The sequence below is a fragment of the Tachyglossus aculeatus genome, chromosome X1 (assembly GCF_015852505.1).
Source record: "Tachyglossus aculeatus isolate mTacAcu1 chromosome X1, mTacAcu1.pri, whole genome shotgun sequence".
Lineage (NCBI taxonomy): Eukaryota > Metazoa > Chordata > Mammalia > Monotremata > Tachyglossidae > Tachyglossus > Tachyglossus aculeatus.
The window spans coordinates 110225890-110251263 of record NC_052101.1 but is presented as its reverse complement, the minus strand read 5'-3'; the positions used below and the strand labels follow the sequence as shown (position 1 = coordinate 110251263).

Here is a 25374-nt window from a genome sequence, read left to right as displayed (position 1 = left end):
TGAATGAATAAACACACAACCAAATAAATAAATGAATAAATGCATGAATAAATAAATAAATGAATGAATAGATGAATAAGTAAATAAACACACAAATAAATAAATAAATACGTAAATAAATAAATAAACAGGTGAATAAATAAATAAATACATAAATAAATCAATGCATAAATAATTACACGAATAAATAAAGAGATAAATGAATAAATAAACACACAACCAAACAAATAAATAAAATGAATAAATGCATGAATAAATAAATAAATAAATGAATAGATGAATAAGTAAATGAATGCATAAATAAATAAATGAATAAATAAATAAATGAATGAATACGTAAATAAATAAACAGATGAATAAATAAATAAATAAATACATAAGTAAGTGCATAAATACATAAATGCATAAATCAATAAACAAATAAATACATAAATAAATGCATACATACATGAATAAATAAATAAATAAATACATAAATAAATGCATGCATACATGAATAAATAAATACATAAATAAATAAATAAATAAAGACATGAATAAATCAATGAATGAATGAATGCCTAAATAAATAAATGCATACATAAATAAATGCATAACTACATAAATAAATAAATAAATAAATAAATGCATGAATGAATACATGCATAAATAAATACATAAATAAATACATCAATCAATCAATCAATCAATCAATCCCCGCCGGCCGAGGCAAACTCGGTGCCCCGTTCCCTTTGCAGCTCGTTCCCCGGGCCAACCCTGGGCGCTGCCCCGTTTCCGCGCTTTGCTCCCCAATGGAGACTAGAGGCGCGCGACGAGCGCCGAGTCCCGCAGCTCGGCGCTCCCCGTCGGCGATCGGCCCGGCCCGGCCCGACTCGCCGGTAGCGGCTCGACCCACCTCCCAGGCGAACTAACGAGGCCCCGGCAGCCCGGGTTGGGTGGAGGGGGAGGCCTGGCGGGGCCGTGACGGTTAACGACGTCAGCCGGGAACGTAATGGCAGTTTCCTCTACCGAGCCGCGTCTTCTCCCCTCCCCAAACCGCCTCTTTCCCCCGGCGCGCTAGGAGGAGGAGGAGGAGGAGGAGGAGGAGCAGGAGCAGGAGGAGGAGGAGCGGTTGCGCCGCCGCCGCCATAGATACTGTAGCCGTGGAGACTGTTACTTACCAACGGGGAGCGAGACGCAGCAGTCCCGTCGGAGGCTCAGCCCGAACCCCAGGCCCAGCCGGTGAGAGGCAGCACCGCGGCCACGGCTGCAGGTGACCGATGCGAAAGGCCCCCGGCCGGCCCCGACCTGCCGACTGCGGGAACTCCCGGGAGTTGAGCTGGGCCGGCCGGAAAGTTCGGCCGGTGGCAGCCCCCCGCCCGAACCGCGGCTCGGGGACGGGACACGGGGGGCCGGGCCCAGAGAGAAGGGAGGGGAGGCGGAGCGGGGCCCCGGGAGGGCCGGGACTTGCCGGGGGACCGGGGACCCAGAGGGGGCTTGGAGCCCGAGTCGAGCGCCGCTTCCACCCCCCGCTCTTTTCGCCCCCGACTTCTCCTAACAGGTCGGAGGGAGGGAGGGAGGGGCGGGGCGGAGACGGGGCAAACTTTCGGGTGGCCCAGCTCCCCCTCCCTCCTCTCCTACATACTTTCCCGACTCAAATCCCCTTAGTAGTTGTGGGGTTGCCCTCCCACACACACACACACACACACACACAGACACACACACAGACACACACACACACACACACACACACGGTCCTCTGCCGGGTGCCTCCCTCTCTCTCCTCCCTTCCCGCTCGAACCGCCTCCGGGGGCTGCTCCGCACTTGGATCGATCTGGAATCAAACAGCTTTCGCTCCCGCTGTCAGTTTGGAGAGGAAAAAAAACAACCAAATCAATCAATCGATCGTATTTATTGAGCGCTTACTATGTGCAGAGCGCTGGACTAAGCGCTTGGGAAGTACAAATTGGCAACACATAGAGGCAGTCCCTACCCAACAGCGGGCTCACAGTCTGAAAGGGGGAGACAGAGAACGAAACCAAACATACCAACAAAATAAAATAAATAGGATAGAAATGTACAAGTAAAATAAATAAATAAATAAATATGTACATAAATATGTACAAAAAAAACCCAAACCCCCAGCAACCAGTCTCCGTACTACTTTGATCTTTTCTCACCTTGCGAGCCCACTGTTGGGTAGGGGCCGTCTCTATATGTTGCCAATTTGGCCTTCCCAAGCGCTTAGTGCAGTGCTCTGCACTGATGATCGGACTGATGATGATTTCCATTTTTAACTTCCCCCTTTCCTCCCCCTGCGTGCTCTTGTTAACTTTCTCTCCTTCCCGCCTCTCGAAAACAGCACGTTTAATAGTTTTCTCTAGCGATGGGAAAGAGGAAGAAACGTAATACTCAGATACTTCTTGCCAACGCCGATCACTGTCAGCCAGCCAGTGCGGTTTGATGGGGTTTGTTTGTTTTTTTCTTCTTGTTTTCGGAATTGTGGCTTATCAAAACTGATAAGCCGTTCCAGAGCCGGAGGATCCCATCTCGGGATTTATGCCCCTTAGGGCCGTATATTAGGGCGAGCGGGCGGGCACGGGGCATTTCCGAAGTCGACTTTTAAATAATTATCAAACCACACTCTTATTCTCGCCGCTCTAGTGACTCAGGGCGTGTAACTATTTTCAGATTCGCGATGCACGGCCTGGGAGGACGGTAGATGAACTCAATACACTTTTGAAAACTCGAGTTGTGCCTTATTTTCTTATTCCTTCTTTCCCTACCTCTTGTGCCAGGCATTGTAATTCTTTGTCAGACCGAACCGTCATCGATCAGCCCTTTAACGTTATGCCGCCGGCTCTGTCAAACTCCTCTGCCCCAACTTTCTCCCGAGCAGTTAGAATCGCTCTCGAGTAAGGGAATCGCATCAGTTTTTGATTTAGCTGTCCCGAACGTTGATTAAATTGTGTGGAACACGGTGCATCCTCAATTTTTTGGAGGCTTTTTTTCCCCCCCTTTCGATTGAATTTCCTGTATCTTAACCAAACATTTGCATCCTCTGATTTTAAGGGTCGAAAAGAGTGTTTTTAAAAACCAGTTATGGCAGGGCCTTAACGGACCCGAAAAAAGGGACCAGGTCATTCCCTCTAACCAGCCTGCTGTGGATCCATTTTTTCTTGACACCCGCCCCCCCCAAAAAGTAGATAACTGACTCCAAAGCAGCCTTGGAAACTGCTTCATCCCTGGTGGTTTCTCTGGGCCACCAGGCCAAACGGTTTCTAAAATTCTTCACATACACTCTTCCTTCCACCTTCAAGTTCTTTAACTAACCCAAGCATTGTGAATCTTGTACGTTTTTGCCATGGGGGAGAAGCTGCTCTGCGGTTTTGCGGGGGACCCGAGCCAGATGTGATTGAAGAATCCCAGCCGAACGGACTCCCATGACTGCGTTTTGGTGTCATCCTCCGGGTCTTCGGTTCCTTATCACACTGATGCCGATCGGAGAACAATTTCGTTCAGAAAATAGGTGTGGGGGGCTCATCTCTCCCCCTGCTGCCGTGAGCCAGGGGCTTCTAGGGACCCTTCCCTGTTAGATCCTGCTTGATCCTCTCCATCCCACCGGTTGGGAGGAAGGTGATCCTCCTGCAAGGGTTGTGGGGGGGAAAGGGAAAAGTACCATCCGGACCCTCGTGGCTCAGTGGAAAGAGCAAGAGAGGTCATGGGTTCGAATCCCGGCTCCGCCACATGTCTGCTGTGTGACCTTGGGCAAGGCACTTAACTTCTCAGAGCCTCAGTTATCTCATCTGTAAAATGGGGACTAAGACTGTGAGCCCCACGTGGGACAACTCGATCACCTTGTATCCCCCCCAGCGCTTAGAACAGTGCTCTGCATATAGTAAGCGCTTAACAAATGCCATTATTATTATTATTATTACCCTCGTAACTACACCTCTGGGGCAGGATTCATCCAGGGCAAATAGTAGTTTATTCTAGGTGAGTGAAAAAGTATGTCGATTTCATTAGTTCTACTTCTCTGCAGAGAAAGCTGGGCTAGTTCAAAGTGAATGTTCCCTTTTTTGGAGGGGGGTGGTATTGGTTTATTCTTTTAAGTTCTTAAAAAGGGGCTGAGAAGCAGCGGGGTTTACTGGAAAGATCACGGGCTTGGGAGTCAGGTTGTGGATTCTAATCCCGGCTCCACCACTTGTCTGCCCTAGGGCAAGCCACTTAACTTCTCTGTGCCTCAGTTTCCTCATCTGTAAAAATGGGGATGAAGACCGTGAGCCCCATGTGGCACAACCTGATTACCTTGTATCCACCCCAGCGCTTAGAACAGTGCTTGGCACATAGTAAGCGCTTAACAAATACCAATATTAATTAACATTAATTAAGGAAAAGTAATTCATTTGATATCCTGTGATAGCTCTTAAACCCCAGATGATTATTCAAAATAGCTACGCGGTTCAACCCTCCATTAAAAATTAAAGTTTTAGTTGAACTCGTGAGTATGTATTTAGCACTCAGACGCAGTCTCCCTGTTGAACTGTTGAAATTGGGGAAACCAAGATATTGAGGGATCATATGGTTTACTGGCTCAAAGAAACAAAGTCCTTGGGAATTCACAAATTCCTAACTTCCCAGACTTCTTGAGCTCGACCATCTTGGAAGGGATAATGGATCTGGGTGTTCCTACAGGATAATGGGAATATTTAATAAATACTGATTGAAACAGTCCTGAGATACTGAAAATATGTGTCTGAAGAAAATCGTGAAATGTTATTCAGAGCCGGTTTGGGGCACAGAAGTATTTGTATTTTCTGATTAAGTTTTTTTTTGGAAATATCTTACTATTTAGCGTCACAGTACGTGGAGTAGCCGAGCCTCGTGAACTGAAGAGCCAAAAACCGAAGGCATAATGTGACCGAGGGCCACCGATCCCCCCCCCCCCAAAAATTCCTTTAACCAGAACGGCAAGTAGCCATTCCGGGGTTGGGGTGGCGATGAGTGGCGGAGAACAGGTGTTCCGGGGGGGTTGGGGGTGGCCAGTGGTGGAGAGCAGGTGTTCCCGCGGTGGGGGTGGCGGTGAGCAAGTTGACAGCTGAAGCAGGAGCTGGGGGTGGAACTGGGGGTGCTGCCACCCACCCTGGCCTGGGCCCTACTAGGTGGGGCCATCACCACCACATCCCCCCAAAAAGACAGGAGCAGCAGCACACTGCAACCCTCTGCATCCATGGTGGCGCAATAATAATAACGAAGCACATGTGTGTGATTTGCACAGCAAGTGAAGAAGAGCCACGAGCGGCTCGAAAACTTCCGAGAAGGAGCGTGGGTTAGTGGCAAGAGCACAGGCTTGGAGTCAGAGGTGTGCGTTCTAATTCTGACTCCGCCACTTGTCTGCTGTGTGACCTTGGGCAAGCCACTTAACTTCTCTGTGCCTGTTACCTCATCTGTAAAATGGGGATTAAGACTCTGAGCCCTACGTGAAACAACCTAACTTGTATCTTCCCCAGCGCTTAGAAGAGTGCTTGGCACATAGTAAGTGCTTAACAAATACCATAATTATTTATTATTTATTTAACTGCAGTTTGCCCCCTGCCCTCCCCTTGTCATATGAAACTTATAGACTACAAGATAAGTTACCATTATATCCATTTTTGAGTAGAATTTTTATTTGCTGGCATTATGTCAGCAAGTGGCAGTTTTAGCCACCTTCTGAGTGAGTATTACTGATTACTTTGAGTATTTGGTCCTTTACCTAGTAAAGAGCTAGTACAGATTTTTAACTATGCACAGCACATTCCCTGATTTTGGTTATTTTATATACCGAATTTCAGAATGAGCTTTTGCATTCAGGCACACAGAAAAATCCTTGAGATATTTTTTTTTTTTCCAATAGACCATCCTCACCAAAAAACAGTCACTGAGAATTTGCGGGCAAGGCATCGTACTAAAGAGCCGCGGGGTGGAAATCTCTGGCCCAATTTGAGGGGAGGCCTGTGGATCATGACATCTGAGGCTAGTCTGGGTCTGAGCCAGAGCAGAAGAGAGCCTGAGCCAAACCTCACTTTTGCTGGTTCCTGCCGTGCATACTTGGCCACCACTTTGAGACTTGGTAGTCTCAGCAGCCGTGGGGACGGTCGTGCCCAAACCCTGCACATCCCTCCAAATCAGGTGTAGTCACTGGCTGTAAACAGGTTTTACACGTCACATTTTTGCGTGCATTCTGCAGCGTGCAGCACCCTTTGATCGCACTCTCGCTTGTTGTAGGAACACGATGGGCAGGGACAAGAGCGTGGCACTGGGCAAACCACTGGCACTAGAACTACTTCCTTCACACAGGTTCTTGGTCCTGAAATCTTTGTCCTTTATAACAAGAGACTCTACCGCTCTCAAAGCCCTTAGTACAGTGCTCTGCACACAGTAAGTGCTCGGTAAATGCCATCAATTGATGGAGGCCTAGGCCGTTTCCAAGTTGTTTTCAGCTAATAATAATAATGATGGAATTTATTAAGCTCTTACTATGTGCCAAGCACTGTTCTAAGCGCTGGGGAGGTTACAAGGTGATCAGGTTGTCCCACGAGGGGCTCACAGTCTTAATCCCCATTTTACAGATGAGGGAACTGAGGCCCAGAGAAGTTAAGTGACTTGTCCAAAGTCACACAGCTGACAATTGTTGGAGCTGGGATTTGAACCCATAACCTCTGACTCCAAAGCCCGTGCTCTTTCCACTGAGCCATGCTGCTTCTCTAATAATAATAATTATGGTATTTGTGAAGCACTTACTATGTGCCAACCACTGTTCTAAGCTCGGGGGTAGATGCAAGGTAATCAGGTTGTCCCACGTGGGGTTCACAGTCTTAATCCCCATTTTTACAGATGAGGTAACTGAGGCACAGAGAAGTTAAGTGGCTTGCCCGAGGTCACACAGCAGACAAGTGACGGAGCCGGGATTAGAACCCACGTCCTCTGACTCCCAAGCCCGTGCCCTTTCCCCTAAGCTTCTGATCTGGAGTGCCTCAGTTACTGGTGCTATGGTTCCCCTGACTGAAATGGGGAATTGAGGCACTCTCTTTTTAAAACACTTTTCAAGGATCTTACCTTTTTAAAATAGTATTAGTATTGAGTGCTTACTAAGTGTACAGCGGCCTCTTCTACCCACCCACCCACTGAAAAAAATTAGGTGTCATCATTGACCATAAATGGGTTTTGAATGTCAAGTTCTTGTGAGCACTTTATGATGTGCTGCCAAGTACTGTGTGTGCTAAGTGCTGGGGTAGATACAAAGCTTGAAACACCTTTCAGAGCACATCGTTCCCCTCCTCACACAACCTCCTATGGCCACCTATTTCTTCTCATATAAAACAAATCCTGACCTTCAAAGCCCCTTACTAATTCCCTACTTTTGGGGTTATGCCACCCCATCAGCCATCTTAGCACTCCTGAAGAGATCTATTACTTACCTACTTACTTTCTCATTTGTTATCCATGTTCTCACTTTTGCACCTGTCGTATATTTAGCCGATCTTGTCCGCCTGTCTCTCCTATTAGATTGTAAGCTCCTCGAGGGTAGGGATCACATCTTTTGCCACTTTTGTATGTTCATCAAGCACTTAGTACAGTGCTCCGCCCACTGTAGTCACTGCAAAGTGCTCTTGATGATGTTGAGTGCTGGAGGTAGAGGGAGGCCGTTTAAACCCGGTATAGACCTGGCTAGGTTTGGCTTTTTGCTAGCCTGACCAGGACCATGGACTTGAATCCACAGCTGATTGAGGATTCCTGCTCTGGAGGATTTTACAGTCTAGCAGAGGGTGAGGAAGACAGAGCTGACAAAGATGGAAATACAGACCAAGACGGAGAAGCAGCATGGCCTAGTGGATAGATGAGCCCGGGAGTCAGACGGACCTGGGTTCTAGTCCCAACTCTGCCATTTGTCTACTGTGTGATCTTGGGCAATTGATTTAACTTCTCTGTGCTTCAGTTCCCTCGTCTGCAAAATGGGGATTATGACTTTGTCCAACCTGATGACCTTGTCTCTATCCCAGCGCTTAGAACAGTGCCTAGCACAGAGTAAGTGCTTAACAAATACCCTAAAATCGCCCCACAGGGACACAGTTTACAGGATTTAGTCTGCTAGAGTGTAACCCTTTGAAGGCAACGATTGTGTCTCCCGAGGGTATCGTACCTTCCCAAGAGCTTAGTACAGTGCTCTGCACAAAGGAAGCACTCAGTAAATGCCACTGGTTGATGGATTACATGGGAACATAAATACCGGCCTCACTGCTGGATTCAGTGCAACTGAAACTGCTCGAACCTGAGCTGAACTGGTGACTTTTTTTGTGCATATGCTTCCAACTGAGGCTTGCCTCAAAGCACGCCACGTCTGGTTTTAGTTCAGCGTGCTCACCTGTGGTCTGTCATCATCATCAATCGTATTTATTGAGCGCTTACTGTGTGCAGAGCACTGTACTAAGCGCTTGGGAAGTACAAATTGGCAACATAAAGTCCAGATGGACTTTAACCTGGGTAGGAAAACCTGGAAGGGCCAGTTCCCAGGGTCTGGCCTATGAACCGTGCCCTCTGAGCCTTCCCAGATCATAGGCCATTCATAGGCCTCTAGAATGTAAGCTGGTTGTGGGCAGGGAATGTGTCTGCCAACTGTCATTAATAATAATAATAATGATATTTGTTAAGCGCTTTCTATGTGCCAAGCACTGTTCTAAGCACTGGGGTAGATGCAAGGTAATCAGGTTGTCCCATGTGGGACTCACAGTCTCAATCCCCATTTTACAGATCAATCAATCAATCAATCATATTTATTGAGTGCTTACTATGTGCAGAGCACTGTACTAAGCGCTTGGGAAGTACAAATTGGCAACATATAGAGACAGTCCCTACCCAACAGTGGGCTCACAGTCTAAAAGGGATGAGGTAACTGAGGCACAGAGAAGTTAAGTGGCTTGCCCAAGGTCACACAGCGTGGCTTTGTGGAAAGAGCACGGGCTTGGGAGTCAGAGGACGTGGGTTCTAATCCCGGCTCTGCCACTTGCACTGTACTCTCCCAAGTGCTTAGTACGGTACAGTAAGCACTCACCCAGTAAATACCATTGATGATTTACTGTTCTTTGGGTTGTGGCTCTCATCCCTCAGCAAGAGCCTGAGTGTGCTTCAGTGCAGGAGACTCTCGGTCTCTCTCTAGCATAACAATAGGGCAAATTGGGTCCCCACTCTGCTTATGCATGGGAAGAATGAGAAGGTAGAAGCCTTGCCAGCTTGGATGCTGACAGGCTGATGCAGAATGTCCGGCTCTTGCTCTCCTTCTGATGAGAGTGGCTCCAGCTATTGAGATTTCAAGCTTTCCCAGAGTTTTCTGAAGCCATGCCGTAGAACACTGACTAGGGTTTTCAAGAGCACAAGGGAAGCCAGGGTCCTGAGAACTAGGCCTGCCCTAAGGAGCCATATCGGGGTGGGGAGGTGGGGGAAGAAAGGGAAATAATGCTGACATTATAGTTTGGCTTGTATAGGCAGATCTGCCCTCCTCGATCTCTGGCCGTTTAGCCATTTGTTTGGCTACCTCAAGAGCCATACCCCGGGACAGCAGGTACCCTTAAATACTTATATAGATGTGTAATTAATGGGGGAAGGAGATAATTCCATGTGAAGATAACTGAAAGAGGTTAGAACTTTTCAGACTGGAAAGAAGACAGAGAGAGACATGACTGAAGTCTCTAAAATCCTGAAGGTGCAGCCAGAACGATTACAGAATTCGTGTTTACACCACTGTGACAAGTGGACACCTGTTGAAACTTGAAGGTGGCAGGTTCAAAACAAACAAAAGGAAACATTTCTTCACCTAGCTGGAGGTAAGCTTATGGAATTTGTTACCACAGGAAATTGTGCGGGCTAAAAATATTAGCAGGTTTGAGAGGGGTTTGGATAATGGATTCATGGGTTACATCTGAATCCGCTGCTCGTGAACCAAGTGTAAGCTCCTTATGGGCAGAATACATGGCTTGCACTTTGGCCGTACATCCCAAGCACTTGGTATAGTGCGTCGCATTCAGTATACGATCAGTAAATACCATTTCTTCTACTACTTAGAGGGGAAGTTAGAGACGTAGACAGAAAAGTTAAGGGTCCATCCCTAGCCATCAGGCTGGATGTCAGAGGGCAACCGTAATATGGTTCCTTCAGGCATCCTGTTGCCACTGCCGATGAATCATTGGTCTGATTCCACATGGACATTGTGCATGTTGTTCATTATTATTCATGATAACAACAGCAATAATGGTGGTATTGCTCATGGGCAGGGAACGTGTCTACCAACTCTGTGGTATTGTACTCTCCCAAGCGCTTAGGATAGTGCTCTGCACGCAGTAAGCTCTCGATAAATACCATCGATGACGATTACGATGTTCTAAGGGGCTGGGGTAGTACAGGACAATCAGATCGGACACAATACCTGTCATTCATTCATTCAATCTCCCAGTCTAAGCGGAAGGGAGCACAGGTATTTAAACCTCATTTTACAGATGAGGAAACTGAAGCACAGAGAAGTTAGTGACTTGCCCAAGGTCACTCAGCAGGCAAAGGCAGAGTCAAGATTTGAATCCAGGACTCCTGACTCCAAGTTCTGTGCTCTTTCCACTAGTCCATGCTACTTCTCCTGATTCTTTAAGATTTTACATACTTAGAGTGTCAGGAGGAAAATAATAATAATAATAATGGTATTTGTTAAGCGTTTACTATGTGCAAAGCACTGTTCTAAGCACTGGGGGGATACAAGGTGATCAGGTTGTCCCACGTGGGGCTCACAATCTTAATCCCCATTTTACAGATGAGGTAACTGAGGCATAGAGAAGTTAAGTGACTTGCCCAAAGTCACACAGCTGGCAGGTGGCGAAGCTGGGATTAGAACCCATGACCTCTGACTCTCAAGCCTGGGCTCTTTCCACTGAGCCACGCTGGAAAAGGGTCGAGCTTTAGTGTGGGGAAGCTCGATTTAGGTCAGGGAAGGCTTTGTGGAGGAAATGAGACTTGAGAAGTGATCCGAAGATTAGAAGGGCTATGGTTTGGGGAGTGGAAAGAAAGTTTTTCTAGAAATGTGGGATGGCCTGGGTAAGAGAGTTAAGAGAGGGAAGAGTGCAGCAGAGGCCAGTGAAGAGGTTGGACTAACAGGTCTTGAGGAAAATGATGACAGGGAGGGTGGGTGCAGCTGTTGGTGTAGAGCCTTAATGAGTTTTGGTCTTCATCAGGGGAATCTTTCATTCACTCCTATTTATTGAGCACTTACTATGTGCAGAACACTGTACTAAATGCTTGGGAGAGTACGATATAACAATAAACAGACACATTCCCTGCCCACAGCGAGCTGTGGGGAGACAGACATTAATGTGAATAAATAAATTACAGATATGTACCATAAGTGCTGTTGGACTGGGAGGGGGGATGCAGAAGGAGCAAGGAGCAAGTCGGGGCGACGCAGAAGGGAGTGGAAGAAGAGGAAAGGAGGACTTAATCAGGGAAGGCTTCTTGGAGGAGAGGTACCTTCAGTAAGGCTTTGAACGGGGGGAGAGTCATTGTCTGTTGGATATGAAAGAGGAAGAGCGTTCCAGGCCAGAGGCAGGACGTGGGCGAGGGGTCGGCGGCAAGATAGACGAGATCGAGGTACAGTGAGAAGTTTAGCATTAGTGGAGCAAAACATATGAGCTGGATTATAGTAGGAGGATGGCGAGGTGAAGTAGGAGGGGGCAAGGTGATTGAACGTTTTAAAGACAATGGTGAGGAGTTTTTGTTTGAATCTGGAGCTACTGTAGTGATTTGAGTAAGGGGATAATATGATATGAATAGTGCATAATGAAAAAGATTCTGGCAACTTTTTGCATTTAGGATTGATCCTAGTGGGGAGAGAATGAAGGTTGCAGAAGATCTGGTTAAACAAAGTGAGCGAATGCTAGGATTAGGGGTTTAGAGTGGGGGATGGAGAAGAGGTGACAGGATCAGATATAGGAAATATTGCAGAAATTGATATGTCATAAAGAGGAATTAAACATGTCTCAGAATACTAGCCAAGGGGATTTGCAGGATGGTGGTGCTGCCAATGTCAATCAGTTGTATTTATTGAGTCCCTGCTGTGTACAGAGCACTGTTCAAAGAGTTAGTAGACATAGTCCCTGCCCTAAAGGAACTTACATTCTAGCAGGTGAGGCAGACACGACAATAATTCACAGATAGGCTGAAGAAGAAAAAGAGGATTTGTACCTGAATTAATGCTTGAATAAGCAGGTATATCTGATGTACATGAGTGCCACTGGAGTTTGTGAGTACTTAAGTGTTCAGGTGGCACAGGAGTGCCGCAGTGGCAGTTGTAGGGGTGGGGGACAGCAATAATCCCCAGGAGAATTGAAGTTAACTGGGGATGGGAAAAGATGGGAGAGTCTGTCTTTGCCATGTTCAATTTTAGCTGGTGGTTAGACATCTAAGGAAAAATGTTAGGCAGAAACAGTGCAAGAAACAGGTTTGAGTTTGAGCTATGAATATGAGAATCAGCCGCATACAAATGGAATTTGAAATCATGAGAGTGGATGATATTGACAAGGGAGAGGGACGAGAAAGAGAAGCGCAGCGGCCCCTTTCGCAAAGCGAAACAAGGAGGAGCCAACAAATCCAATCCTGGTATCAGTTTAATAAGAGGTAGTTTCAAGATGGTAAGCTCCCGGAGGGCAGAGATTATGTTTTTTTCTTCTGTATTTTCCCCAAGCACTTCTTTGAAGCAGAAGGACAATACTCTAGTACTATAATTTGTACACAGTACCCAATAAATATTAGTGATTCAATCAATCAGTGGTTTTATTGAGCACTTACTGTGTGTAGGACACTGAATTAGGATCTTTGGAGAGTACAGTACGACAGAGTTGGTAGACACGTTCCCTACCCACAAGGAGCTCACAGTCTAGAGGGCAACGTAGACATTTAAATACATTATGGATATGTACGTAAGTGCTGTGGGGGGAATATCAAGTGCTTAAAGGTCATAGATCCAAGTCCACAGGGTGCTGCAGAAGGGAAAGGGAGGAGAGGAAAAGAAGGCTTAGTCAGGGAAGGCCTCTTGGAGGAGATGTGATTTTAATAAAGCTTTGAAGGTGAGGAGAGTGGTGATCTGTCATGTATGAAAGGGGAAGGGAGTTGCCATCACCTTGCCCCCTCCTACCTCACCTCCCTTCTGTCCTTCTACATCCCAGCCTGCACACTCTGCTCCTTTGGAGCTAACCTTCTCACTGTGTCTCGTTCTTGCCTGTCCCGCGGTTGACCCCTGGCCCACGTCCTACCTCTGGCCTGGAACGCCCTCCCTCCTCAAATCTGCCAAACTAGCACACTTCCCTCCTTCAAAGCCCTACTGAAGGCTCACCTCCTCCAAGAGGCCTTCCCAGACTAAGCCCCCCCTTTTCTTCAGCTCCCCCTCCCCCGCATCGTCCCAAGTACTTTCCAAGTACTTAATACAGTGTTCTGCACACAGTAAGTGCTTAATAAATATGATTGAATGAATGAATGGATGTATTCTGGGCCAGAGGGAGGACGTGGGGATAGGATTGGTGAAGAGATAGACGAGATCAAGGTACAGTGAGTAGGTTGGTGTTAGAGGAGTGAAGTGCGCAGGTTGGGTTGTAATAGGAAATCAGTGAGGTAAGGTAGCCTTAAAGGCAATGAATCAAAGTTTCTGTTTAATGCAGAGGTGGACGGGCAACCATCGGAGGCTCTTGAGGAGAGTGGTGACGTGGATTGAACATTATTTAGAAAAAGGATCCGGGCAGCAGAGTGAAGAATAAACCGGAGAGGGGAGAGACGGGAGCAGGGAGGCTGATACACTAGCCAAGGTGGGATAGGATAAATGCTTGGATCAGAGTAGTAGCAGTTTGGAGGAGAGGAAAGGTGGATTTAAGTGATGCTGTGAAGGTAGAATGACCTAATTTGGTGACAGATGAATATGTGTGTCAAGTGAGAGAGATGAATTGAAGATAATGCCAAGGTTACGAGCTTGTGGGACAGGGAGGATCGCGGTATTGTCTACAGTGATGAGAAAGATAGTGGGTAGGAAAATGAGGAGTTCTGTTTTGGACATATTAAGCTTGAGGTATAATTATGGTATTTGTTAAGCATTTACTCTGTGCCAAGCACTGTTGTAAGTGCTGGGGTAGTTACAAGGTAATCAGGTTGGACACAGTCCCTGTTCCACATGGGGCTCACAGTCTCAATCCTCATTTGACAGATGAGGTAACTGAGACCCAGAGAAGTGAAGTGACTTGCCTAAGGTCACACAGCAGACAAGTGGCAGAGCCGGGATTAGAGCCCACAACCTCTGACTCCCAAGCCCATGCTCTTGAGGTGTGAGCGGGACATCCAAGTAGAAATGTCCTGAAGGCCAGAGGAAATGTGAGGCTGCAGAGGAGAGAGGTCAGGGCTGGAGGGGTATGTTTGGGAATCATCTGTGTAGAGATAATGATAATAATAATTGTGGTACTTGGTAAGTGCTTAACTATATGCCATTCATTCATTCAATCGTATTTATTGAGCGCTTACTGTGTGCAGAGCACTGGACTGAGCGCTTGGGAAGTACAAGTTGGCAACACATAGAGAAGGTCCCTACCCAACAGTGGGCTCACAGTCTAGAAGGGGGAGACAGACAACAAAACAAAACATATTAACAAAATAAAATAAATAGAATAGTAAATATGTACAAGTAATATAGAGTAATAAATCTGTACAAACATATATACAGGTACTGTGGGGAGGGGAAGGAGGTAGGGTGGGGGGGAGGGGGAGAAGAAGGAGCGGGCTCAGTCTGGGAAAGTCTCCTGGAGGAGGTGAGCTCTCAGTAGGGCTTTGAAGGGAGGAAGAGAGCTAGCTTGGCGGATGTGCAGAAGGAGGGCATTCCAGGCCAGGGGGAGGACGTGGGCCGGGGGTCGACAGCTTGACAGGCAAGAATGAGGCACAGTGAGGTGGTTAGCAGCAGAGGAGCGGAGGGTGCGGGCTGGGCTGTAGAAGGAAAGAAGGGAGGTGAGGTAGGAGGGGGCGAGGTGATGGAGAGCCTTGAAGCCGAGAGTGAGGAGTTTTCACCTTATGCCAGGCACTGTACTAAGAGCTGGTGTGGTTACAAGCAGATCAGGTTGGACACAGTCCCTGTCCCACGTGGGGCTCACAGTCTCGATCCCCATTTTACAGGTGAGGTAACTGAGGCCCAGAGAAGTGAAGTGACTTGCCCAAGGTCACCCAGCAGAAGAGTGGTGGAGCTGGGATTAGAACCCACGACCTTCTGACTGCCAGGGCCGTGCTCTAATCACTATGCCGTGCTGTTTCTCTTAGGCCTAGAGGTGGTAGTTGAAGCTGTGGGAGTGAATGAGGGAAGGAGTGCAGATGGAGATTAGAAGGGGACCGAGAACTGATCCGTGAGAGACTCCCACAGTTAGAGGGTGGGAAGCTGAGGAGGAGGAACCTTCAAAAGAGATCTGAAAATACTGTTGAGAGGAGGGAGACCTTGAGAAGAAGCAGCTAAAGAGGGTAACGTAGCTACTCAACTAAATAGAAAAAATACATGTGTTTCTATAGACAAGACCTAAACATTTAAATCAATGTATCACGTGAATGACTTGAGCAGGTTTTAGTTTAGACCATATCTGGCTCCATAGGAAATGTGGCAAAATTCCATTTGGAAAAACTGGGGTGTTAATTAGCAGTGAAATGACCAAAAGGCAAGCAGCTGTAGACAAGGAGGTGGAGAAACAATGGGCCTGAGTAATTAGCCCCTGAATAATTGCAAGTTTACTGTAAATAGATTTAAGCAGACCAAATCATGTGGTTTGAAATTTAGGAGTCTGCTTTTTAAATTGTTTACTGAGCAACATCCAAGTGAATCGATCAATTTAAATTTCTGACCTGTCCTTCTCCCCTCCCCCTCCCCACCATTGATTTAGTTTATTCATAGTGGTTTAGGATAGGATTTCACGTGTGCAAATTAAAAGCTAACATTTCCTAGATAGGTGTTCAGTGAAATGTGCAATTTAGAATAAAACCTCATAATTTTGATGTGTAGACTCATTACTCATGGTAAATATGCTGCTGAATGCTAGCCTTTCTTTAATGGCTAAACTCTTTAGGCATAAGTTAGTGTCAAGAACATCTAAAACCAGTTTCCCTTCCCTTTTATCTCTTGAATGCCGGCGCAGCTGGTGTTTGGAAATATGCCATTTGGAGCACAGTACTGTCCTGATTTACTTGCCAGAACTTGAAGTGGGTCCTCAGGAGCAGATAGTTGCTTTCTTGAACATTATTAGTTCCTCGCAACTCTTTGTCCAGGAATTCTGTTTCTCATACATGAAACATGAATTTCCTCTGTGCTTTGAGATGTTTTCAATCGCTTGGCCTGGCAATTTTTCTCCTTTGGCTTTTAAACATTTGTAAATAGCGAATTGTCTAACAATGTGCTTGAATTCCCAGATTTCATTGGACTATTCATAGCTGACTACTCTAAGGACGTCACCGAATGGAGATGAGTGGTGATGGTAGGAGAGCCATGGCAAAAGTTGTAGCAGGAGCAGAGGGTGGTCAACAGGAGAAACGGGCAGAATGGAGTCAGCCTGAGGGAGCTTGGCGGGGGAGAGGTAGATGGGCTTGTGAAATTTCAGCTCTGCCATCCTCCCCCGGCTCCTGGTCTCCTCCTCCTCTTTCAATCAATCAATCAATCAATCAATCAATATGTGGTATTTACTGAGCACTGACTGTATGCAGAGCACTGTGCTAAGTGCTTGGGAGTGTACAAAACAGCAGAATTAGTGGCCACGATCCCTGCCCACATAGAGCTTAAAGTCAAGAGGGGAACTTTGCTTTCAAAGGGTGACTTTCTCCCTGGCCTTGCTTGCCACTTCTTAGGGAGAGCAGTCAGAAGGACGTGTGTGTGTGTGTGCGTGCATGTGTGTGTGCGTGCGTCTGACTGACTGTAAGCTTCTTGTGGACAGGGAATGTGTCTGTTATATTGTAATCTCCCAAGCGTTTAGTACAGTGCTCTGCACACAGTAAGCGCTCAACAAACATGACTGACTGGTCTATGTAGTTTTGGATAACCAATCCAAATCCTGACTGAATTAATAGATTCAGCAAATGACTTGGCATATTTTGAATCAGGAACACACACACATAGGCGCCCACTCTGTGGGAGCCTTGGGAGCCTTGGCATTGAGGGGGGTGACACCATTAACTTTATCTCCCCATCTGTCTGGGTTAGCCGGCCCCACCCCTCGGACCTGGAAATGGGCCGGAGGCGGAGCTATGGTGGTGGCTCTACTCCTTGCCCTCTGCCAGCAGGATTGCGGCCATTGGTCCTGGGACTAGGAGGCCTTCCCAGACTGAGCCCCCTCCTACTTCTCCCCCTCCTCCCCCTCTCCATCGCCCCCGCCTTACCTCCTTCCCTTCCCACAGCACCTGTATATATGTATATATGTTTGTATGTATTTATTACTCTATTTATTTATTTTACTTGTACATATTTATTCTATTTATTTTATTTTGTTAATATGTTTTGTTTTGTTCTGTCTCCCCCTTCTAGACTGTGAGCCCACTGTTGGGTAGGGACCGTCTCTATATGTCGCCAACTTGTACTTCCCAAGCGCTTAGTACAGTGCTCTGCACACAGTAAGCACTCAATAAATACGATTGAATGAATGAATGAATGACTAGTGGGGGTGAGCCATCCCCTTCCCTACTCCCACGGGAGCCCCCCAACCTCCCACCTCTCTCTCTGCACTCCCACTGCTTCTGACTGCCAGGGCCATGGCAGTGGTGCAGTGGCGGCACTGAGAGTGGGCCTGCTAAGCCAGAGCCCCTCCAGATGGGCAGGGGATTTGGCTCTGGCCTGGCCTGGCCTAGCAGAATAGCTAGGCAGCGGCGGCAGGGGAGGAAGAATGCAGGCGGCTCAGGGGTCCGGCGAGGGTCCAGCTCCCGGGGTGAGGATCCACAGCCTAGGCGCCAAGCCCCTCTCCGGCAGGCGTGGCCAAAAGGCTGCCTGGCCAAGCAGCGTTTGGGCTGCTGGGTGGGAGGCGCATGCTGCAGCAGCTCCCATTGGTTCCCTGGCAGGCAGGGGGGACCCCTCCCAGTGGGAATTTGGAGCAGAGGTTTAGAGAAATGGTTGCTTCTTAGCTGGTGTGCCCCAACAGCCCCAGGGCTCCATCTTCCACACTGTCTACCCCAAGTCATGAATGAATGAATGACAAGTCATTTGCGTTCAACCCTGGCGCCCGGCAAGGACCCAAAAGCAGCAGTGCAGGAAGAGAAGCCACATGAAGTACTTTTTCTTTTCTGTTTCTCTCTTTTTCCTCCCCCATCTCTTCCACCCCGCCTCCAAGTTCTCCTCTAAGCTCAAAATCAAATGCATACAATGATTTGCTTAGGCAGGAGTTCGATTTTTACCCATTCACCCAGAGTAGGGCACATCACCCTTTTGGGTTAGCAGCGCATCTCTTCATAGTGCTGCCTAACATGAAGCGTGGCTGCTGAATGGCACTGCTTTGTAATGATGGTCAATAATTATCCCTGGCCCATCATGCTTCATCTAGCCAGCCAGCTAATTGTTCCTGTTCTCCCTGTCCGTCCCCCCCGCCCCCCCCCCACACACACACTCATTCATTCTCATTGATGAACTGGGCCATTGTCACTCAGTAACACTGGTGAACCACAATTCACCCCTCACCTATTATTCCCTCCATCACATGCTACATTACTCTACCCAGATGATCCGGGTAAAGGGTCAGTTAGAGAGTTAAGATATGCACTGTGCTGGTACTAGGATGCAGGGGTATCGACTTTTCATTTGGAGTGCAGGAGCAAACTTGCTGTGGAGTTTAGCGGGGACGGGACAAAGGGAAGCAAATGGAGAGGGGGAGAAAGAGGGGGGAAGGAGGGCAAGAGGGAGGGAAGAAGAAGGGTTGCTGTCCAGTGAAGATTTTGGGACGATCAGGATACCAAGAAGCAGACTCAAAGACAGTGAAAGGTACTGCAAGTGGCAAGAATAGCAATATGACAAAAGACAAGGGGATTTTTTCTTTTAATGTTAAGTGGGACTTGGGACTGTTGGTTATTTTAGGTCTCTTCAGTACCGCCAGCCCACGTGGATAGAATCGCACCATCAGAAGCATCCTCTGTGAATATCAATCAATCAATCAATCGTATTTATTGAGTGCTTACTGTGTGCAGAGCACTGTACTAAGCGCTTGGGAAGTACAAGTTGGCAACATATAGAGACGGTCCCTACCCAACAGTGGGCTCACAGTCTAGAAGGGGGAGACAGAGAACAAAACCAAACATATTAACAAAATAAAATAAATAGAATAGATATGTACAAGTAAAATAAATAAATAGAGTAATAAATACATACAAACATATATACATATATACAGGTGCTGTGGGGAAGGGAAGGAGGTAAGGCGGGGGGATGGAGAGGGGGAAGGGTTCCATATGAAGGATGACATATGTGAACATTCATGCTTGGTGGCATTACCCATGTTTCATCTGGGGCTACCAAGACAGGGTCAGAGGCAGACCTGGGGGTTGGCAGAGACAGATACACATCAAACCTAATGAACATGCCTGAAAGTTCCTTGAAAGGAGAGATTATGTCTTTACCTCCCTTGTACTCTCCCAGTACTTCGTAAGGTGCTCTGCACACCATGGGTGCCCAATCTATATTATTTGAGTGACCAGAAGAAGCAGCAGCTGCAGGAACAACTGAGAAAGGAAACTGCTGTTTCCATCTTCATAACCCCTCTGATGGGGGCACAGTGGCCATGATGCTTGAGGTATTGGAAGTGAGTGGAGCTTTTCTTTTGTCTACACCTGCTGCTCCACTTTTTGCCAGCCTCCCTGGAGTTCTTCTCTCTACCAGAGCCCTGCAGGGAACAGCAGGATCAGGTAAAATCAGGAACTGCTGCCAACCCAGCCATAAAGTATGCCAGTGCTACTTTCCCCACCCCACCCACTTGAAGAATGTATTTTGTGCACTCTGGAGGAGTCAGGGAGTTGGATACCCCATTCTGTTTTTAAATATATAGATTCAAGTCTCAAACTGTGCAGTTTTCGGCCTATTGTACACTTCCAAGTATTCCCCTTGTGAATTATCCTCACTGTGGATTATCTCTTTCCCTTCCCTCTGCGGATAAACGTGCTTCCAGGTGGTCTTTGCCAATGGGCAGGCCACTCTGGATCTGTTTCCATCTTCTCTTCGCCACCTACCTCATCATGCTTCTAGATATCCACTCACTCTCACACACCTGTACCCATAAGTACCAATTTTTCATTTTTGAATGTGGGAATGAAAAGAGGGCAGGGATTTTTTTTTTTGGCAGGGGGTAGGATGGGAAGGGAGATGAATATTGGTAGGAGACAGACTTCAAAGAGCTAACAGGCCAGAAAGCTGTCATTTGGGTCTTTTCTTCTCGTATTGGGAACTCTCAGGTCTTGTCAGAAACCTGGAGTGAGCAAGACTCAGAATCCAATTCAACAGCTGTGGAAGCAATCACCATGATGATCACCCTTTCTGCCTCACCCTCTTTTTGTCTGTCCCCTCTTCCACCCCTCCATGCACAAAAAATTAACACTCTGTGCAGAAAAAATAAGATATTCCGATGTTTGCCTGTGAATCTTTCCCTATACTAACTGGGAATTATACATATTTTAGGTAAGGTCTTGGGCTTATGAATTCTTAAAAATACAAAAAAAATGCAGGCAAATCCATCTAGCAATAAGACTTCCTGAGGCATTTCATGTCAAAACATTGAACTTAGGCCATTGCACCCATGACTTCAAGTGACCTAATAATTTAATCAATTTTAGAGGGGAATTCATGTTGTGCTATATTTGAGCCCAGAGGCAGCAAGATGAGACAGTTGTATATTTTAGACACTTGCTAATTTTCTCTTTAATTAGTTGTCATCATTATCAATGCTATTTATTGAGTGCTTACTATGTGCAGAGCACTGTACTCAGTGCTTGGGAGAGTACAATAGAGTTGGAAGACATGTTCCCTGCCCACAGTGAATTTACTGTCAGTTATGTGAAATGAAATAAAAATGCCCATAGTTTTTCACCCAATCCCCATGAATCCCTTAGGATTCATTGTGAGACTAGCAGGAATAATAATAGCAATAGTAAACTATAATTACAGTATTTGTTACTGTATGTCAAGCACTGTTTTATGCACTGGGGTAGATACAAGATAATCAGGTCGGACACAGTCCCTTTCCCACACAGGGCTCACGGTCTTAATCCCTATTTTACAGATAAGGGAACTGAGGATCAGGGAAGTTAAATGGCTTGCCCAAGATCACACAGCAGAAAAGTAGCAGAGCTGAGATTTGAACCCAGGTCCTCTGACTCCCAGGACCATGGTCTTTCCACTATGCCACACTTCTCCTAATAGTAGTGGGTGCAGTCTGTCGTTGCAGAACAGAAGATCTCTGTGAGGCATCTTTCTAAAGCAGACATTGTTGCATCCTCACGCAGTTCTTAGTCCATTAACTAGTGTTACACTTTGGGGGTTTGACTGGTTGATAAAAATTTAGGGCAGTTAGGATGGAAACAAAAGCAGTAACAAAAAACGATTCCCTATTGTATATGGGGAACCTGCCAAATAAGTAAAAGATGTGCTCTCGGTCCTTGAGGAGCTTACAATTGAATGAGGGAGATAATAGACAAAAATTGATGAATATGCCGTCATTAAGAATGGAAGCCTAGATATAGAGTGAATCATTTAATTAATATCAATCAATCAATAGTATTTATTGAGCACCTACTGTGAGCAGAACATTGTACTAAATCATTGGAGAGCACAATAGAGTTAGGGAGTAAGATCTCTGCCCTCAAGGGGAGAGGGGAGACAGGCACAAGATGAAGTATAAATAGGAAGAAGAGTAAGTGCTTAAATAGAACATGTAAGATGAAATGTACAGAATTCCTCTGGGTCGTTGGGAGTACATAAGTGCATAAGTGGTCATTGGGAGGATATGGTCTGAGGAGAAGAATCAGGGAAAGCCTCCTGGAGGAGGTAGAATTTCAGAACTGCTTGGGGAGAGCTCTAGTCTGACAGATATGAAAAGGGAGGGAGCCTCAGGCAAGAGCAAGGGGGTGTGAGGAGGGGGTTGGAAGCGAGAGATGAGAACAAGGCCCAGTGAGCAGGTTAGCTCGAGAGAAATGAACATAGAGGCAAAATAGCATTCTCAATATTTTAAAGCATACCTGCATCACAGAACAGAGGAAAATAAAGAATTTTTAGGAATATTGAAGTTTATCATTTTACAACAGTTGAAATACTGATATAAAATCAAAGCAATAAAAGCAAATCCCAACCTCCCCCTCTCTGGTCCACCCCCAATTTATTGATTTATATTAATGTCTGTCACCCCTCCTCTAGACTGTAAGCTAGAACAGGGAATGGGCAGGGAATGTGTCAGTTTATTGGTGTATTGTACTCTCCCAAGTGCTTAGTACAGTGCTCTGCACACAGTAAGCACTCAATAAATATGATCGAATGAATGAATGAATAACAATTGAAAATACAAAAAGACTGAAGGAATAAACACTGTATGAAAAGGTCGAGGCAATTCAGTAAATTTTAGAGTGGTGTACAATTGTCAAAAATGGTACACATACAGCTTTGTACTGCATACAGAGCAATGTTAGCATTTGCTAAAAAAAATTGTTAAAAAGTTCTTGCTAAAGTAATCCCTTCCTTTTTAAGATGTCACAAGGTTGACGCTTATGAGGGGGCAAACTTCTTGTCTTGTGATAACATCCTCTTTTCATATGTGACTCCGTTTTGATAAATTGTATAAGCCTCTCTCTGCTTGGGTTTTGGATTTTGGGCTCAATTAGAAGTTCCTGTAATCCCAACAAGATCTGTTTAATTAGTGAGGTGTTTCAAATTTACATTCTGGTGGCAAGGATGGAGAACCAAGCTTAAAAAAGCTTTTGGAGTTCCAATAAAGCCACCTCCTCATGGCGTCTCTTTCTTTCCTGAGATGGGACACTCCCTGTTCATGAGATTCAGTGTTTCATCTGGATTTTTGGTAGGTACAGCCTCAATTCTAAAATAAGTGATCTTTTCTCCAACCTTTCCTCTCCTGTGCCAACCTGCCGAGGGTGATGGTAAATAATAATAATGAATGAATAAATGAATTAAAGTAAGAGAAAAATACAGCCAGCTGAGTTGGCTGATAGAACCGGACAGTTGACAAGGTAGGAGTATTACTTGGGGAATGCTTCCTCGTGGAAGTGTCTTTTTAGGAAGGCTTTGAAGGAGGGGGAGGAATGTGGTTTAAACAACCAAGCTGAGCAAGGCTGGTGCTCCAGAGAGGGGGAAGGGCCTGAGCAGTGAGTTGGAGGCAGGAGAGCTGAGAGAGCCAAGTAATCGGATACTTGAGGGGAGCAAAGAGAATGAGCTGGGGTGTAGAGGAGAAGAGAGGGAACTAGCTCCCCATTCTTTTAGTTCGTTGTCTTCATCTTTCTCTCCAATATTTTTGGATTGGCATTATTATACATTGTAGAATATATGTATTATATATTATAATGTGCCATTAACATTAGAACTACTCAATTCTACAAGTATCCTAACTACAAGTTCTCCTTCCTAACATGACAATACAATATTGTCTTCTAAAGTATTTGCTGTGTATCTGTCCTTATTCTACAGAGAAACAACTTTCCTATCTCAGGGGAAAATAGCAAGATTCTTTTTTAAGACTCTTATCTAGAATGAAAGGTATCTTTGAGAGCTAGTTAAAAGCAGAGTAATTAAAGTGGGAGACAAAGATAAACCAAAAGATAAGATAAATACTGAAAACAAGTTCCTTTTACCCTCTGCAGTGTAAACATTGGAAAATATATTTCTAAATTGTTCAATTATAATGGTTAACACTAGCCTCCTCTGTTTCACCGATTTTTCTCACTCTCCACTGATTATTTTCTTTTTCTCCTCTAATTTTCACTTCCATTTTGCAGGGAGGAGGATTGAGTGTGAAGGTTAGAAACTTTTATTATGTAAAACTGGTTCAACTCTCCACAACCGTTTCTCCGAATCTGTTTCCATTGTAAAGCAGGGGACATCTATAGTGGTCCTTCTGGATCTTGTGGTCAAACTCCACCATGTAGAGTGTGATCTACAGCATGCGGGGGCTGTCCAGTTTGCTATTTGAAACATCATTTTGCCAAGTAATGGTTCTCTTTTTAAGTTTTGCAGCAAGTTGAAATGAACGATCAAAGAGACCGATCATTTATTTAATGGAAACAGGAAATACAGATGTCATCATTTTACACTGAACATGGAGTGACTGTTGACCATTACCTCATGACTCCAAACTTTTGTTTCTCTCTCACTCTCTGCTACTGTTTTCTCTATAACGGCTCTCACCACTTGCATCAAACCCTTAATCCTGCCAGTGGATTTTAAGGTCTTCCTTATCTAAATGTCTTCATTTCATGCCTCACCCCTGCTGGAGATCTCTGCTCCAGTCAAACTAACCTGCTTGCCATCTTTCACACTCGGATTCTCCCTCTTGCCATTGTATGTATCATTCCCACTCCCAGAATTATTTCCCTCTTTCCTCTTTGGTGTCCTGGGTTCCTCCTCTCCTTTAAAACTCAATTAAAACCCCACCTCCTTTGTGAAGTTTTCCCAGATTAGCCATATCTGGTTCCAATTATCCCAGTTAACCCTCTAGCCTTTATGTATATACAGTCTTTGTAAATCAGGAACGCAAGAATAAGAAATGTCATATTTGGTTCGGTACCCTGTCTTTGGCGGTGATACCAAAGAATGCTTGGATGAACAGTGTGATAGTTTCCCTCCTTGGCATCTGTTCTTAAAGGTAGGAATGGATCCGTTTACATCCCTAATCTTCCCTCTAATAGTCTATTATGTGAGTCTCATCTGTAAAATTATCCAAACTTTTTTATGAAGCAATTGCTCTTTTCTGTCTGGCTAACTTCCTGGGGTAACAGATTCCATATGTTTACCACCCACTGTGTGGAAAAAGTTTTTCCTTTTGTTCGCTTTGAATTTACCCCCTTCAAGCTTCAGAAGGGTGCCCTCTAATCCTGTTGTTGCAGGATTCAGTGAACAACAGTTCCGTATTTGCTCTGGTCATACCCTTCGTGACATGGTAAAATCCAATCCTCTCCCCTATTGAGGAGTCCTGATCTTTTCAGTCTGTCATCATATGACAGTTATTCTATCTCCCTAATCATTTTGGTTGCCCTTCTCTGAAGTGTCCCCACCTCCATTAATCCCGGCTCCACCACTTGTCTGCTGTGTGACCTTGGGCAAGTCACTTAGCTTCTCTGTGCCTCAGTTCCCTCATTTGC

The 25374-nt window shown here is 45.7% G+C and overlaps 1 protein-coding gene and 1 pseudogene across 4 annotated transcripts in view; one reads left to right on the top strand and one right to left on the bottom strand.

Annotated features, from left to right (window-relative positions):
• The first annotated feature begins 1178 nt into the window (after window positions 1-1178).
• RFX2 (regulatory factor X2) overlaps window positions 1179-25374 on the top strand; it is a 182068-nt gene continuing 157872 nt past the window's right edge. For 3 of the 4 annotated variants that reach the window (XM_038740369.1, XM_038740368.1, XM_038740366.1), the window contains exon 1: window positions 1179-1252. The gene's annotated coding sequence lies outside the window, so the exon portion shown is untranslated. The remainder of the gene's footprint in view (window positions 1253-25374) is intronic. The other variant, XM_038740367.1, reaches the window with a different exon arrangement.
• On the bottom strand, window positions 22772-24158 carry LOC119949900 (annotated as a pseudogene).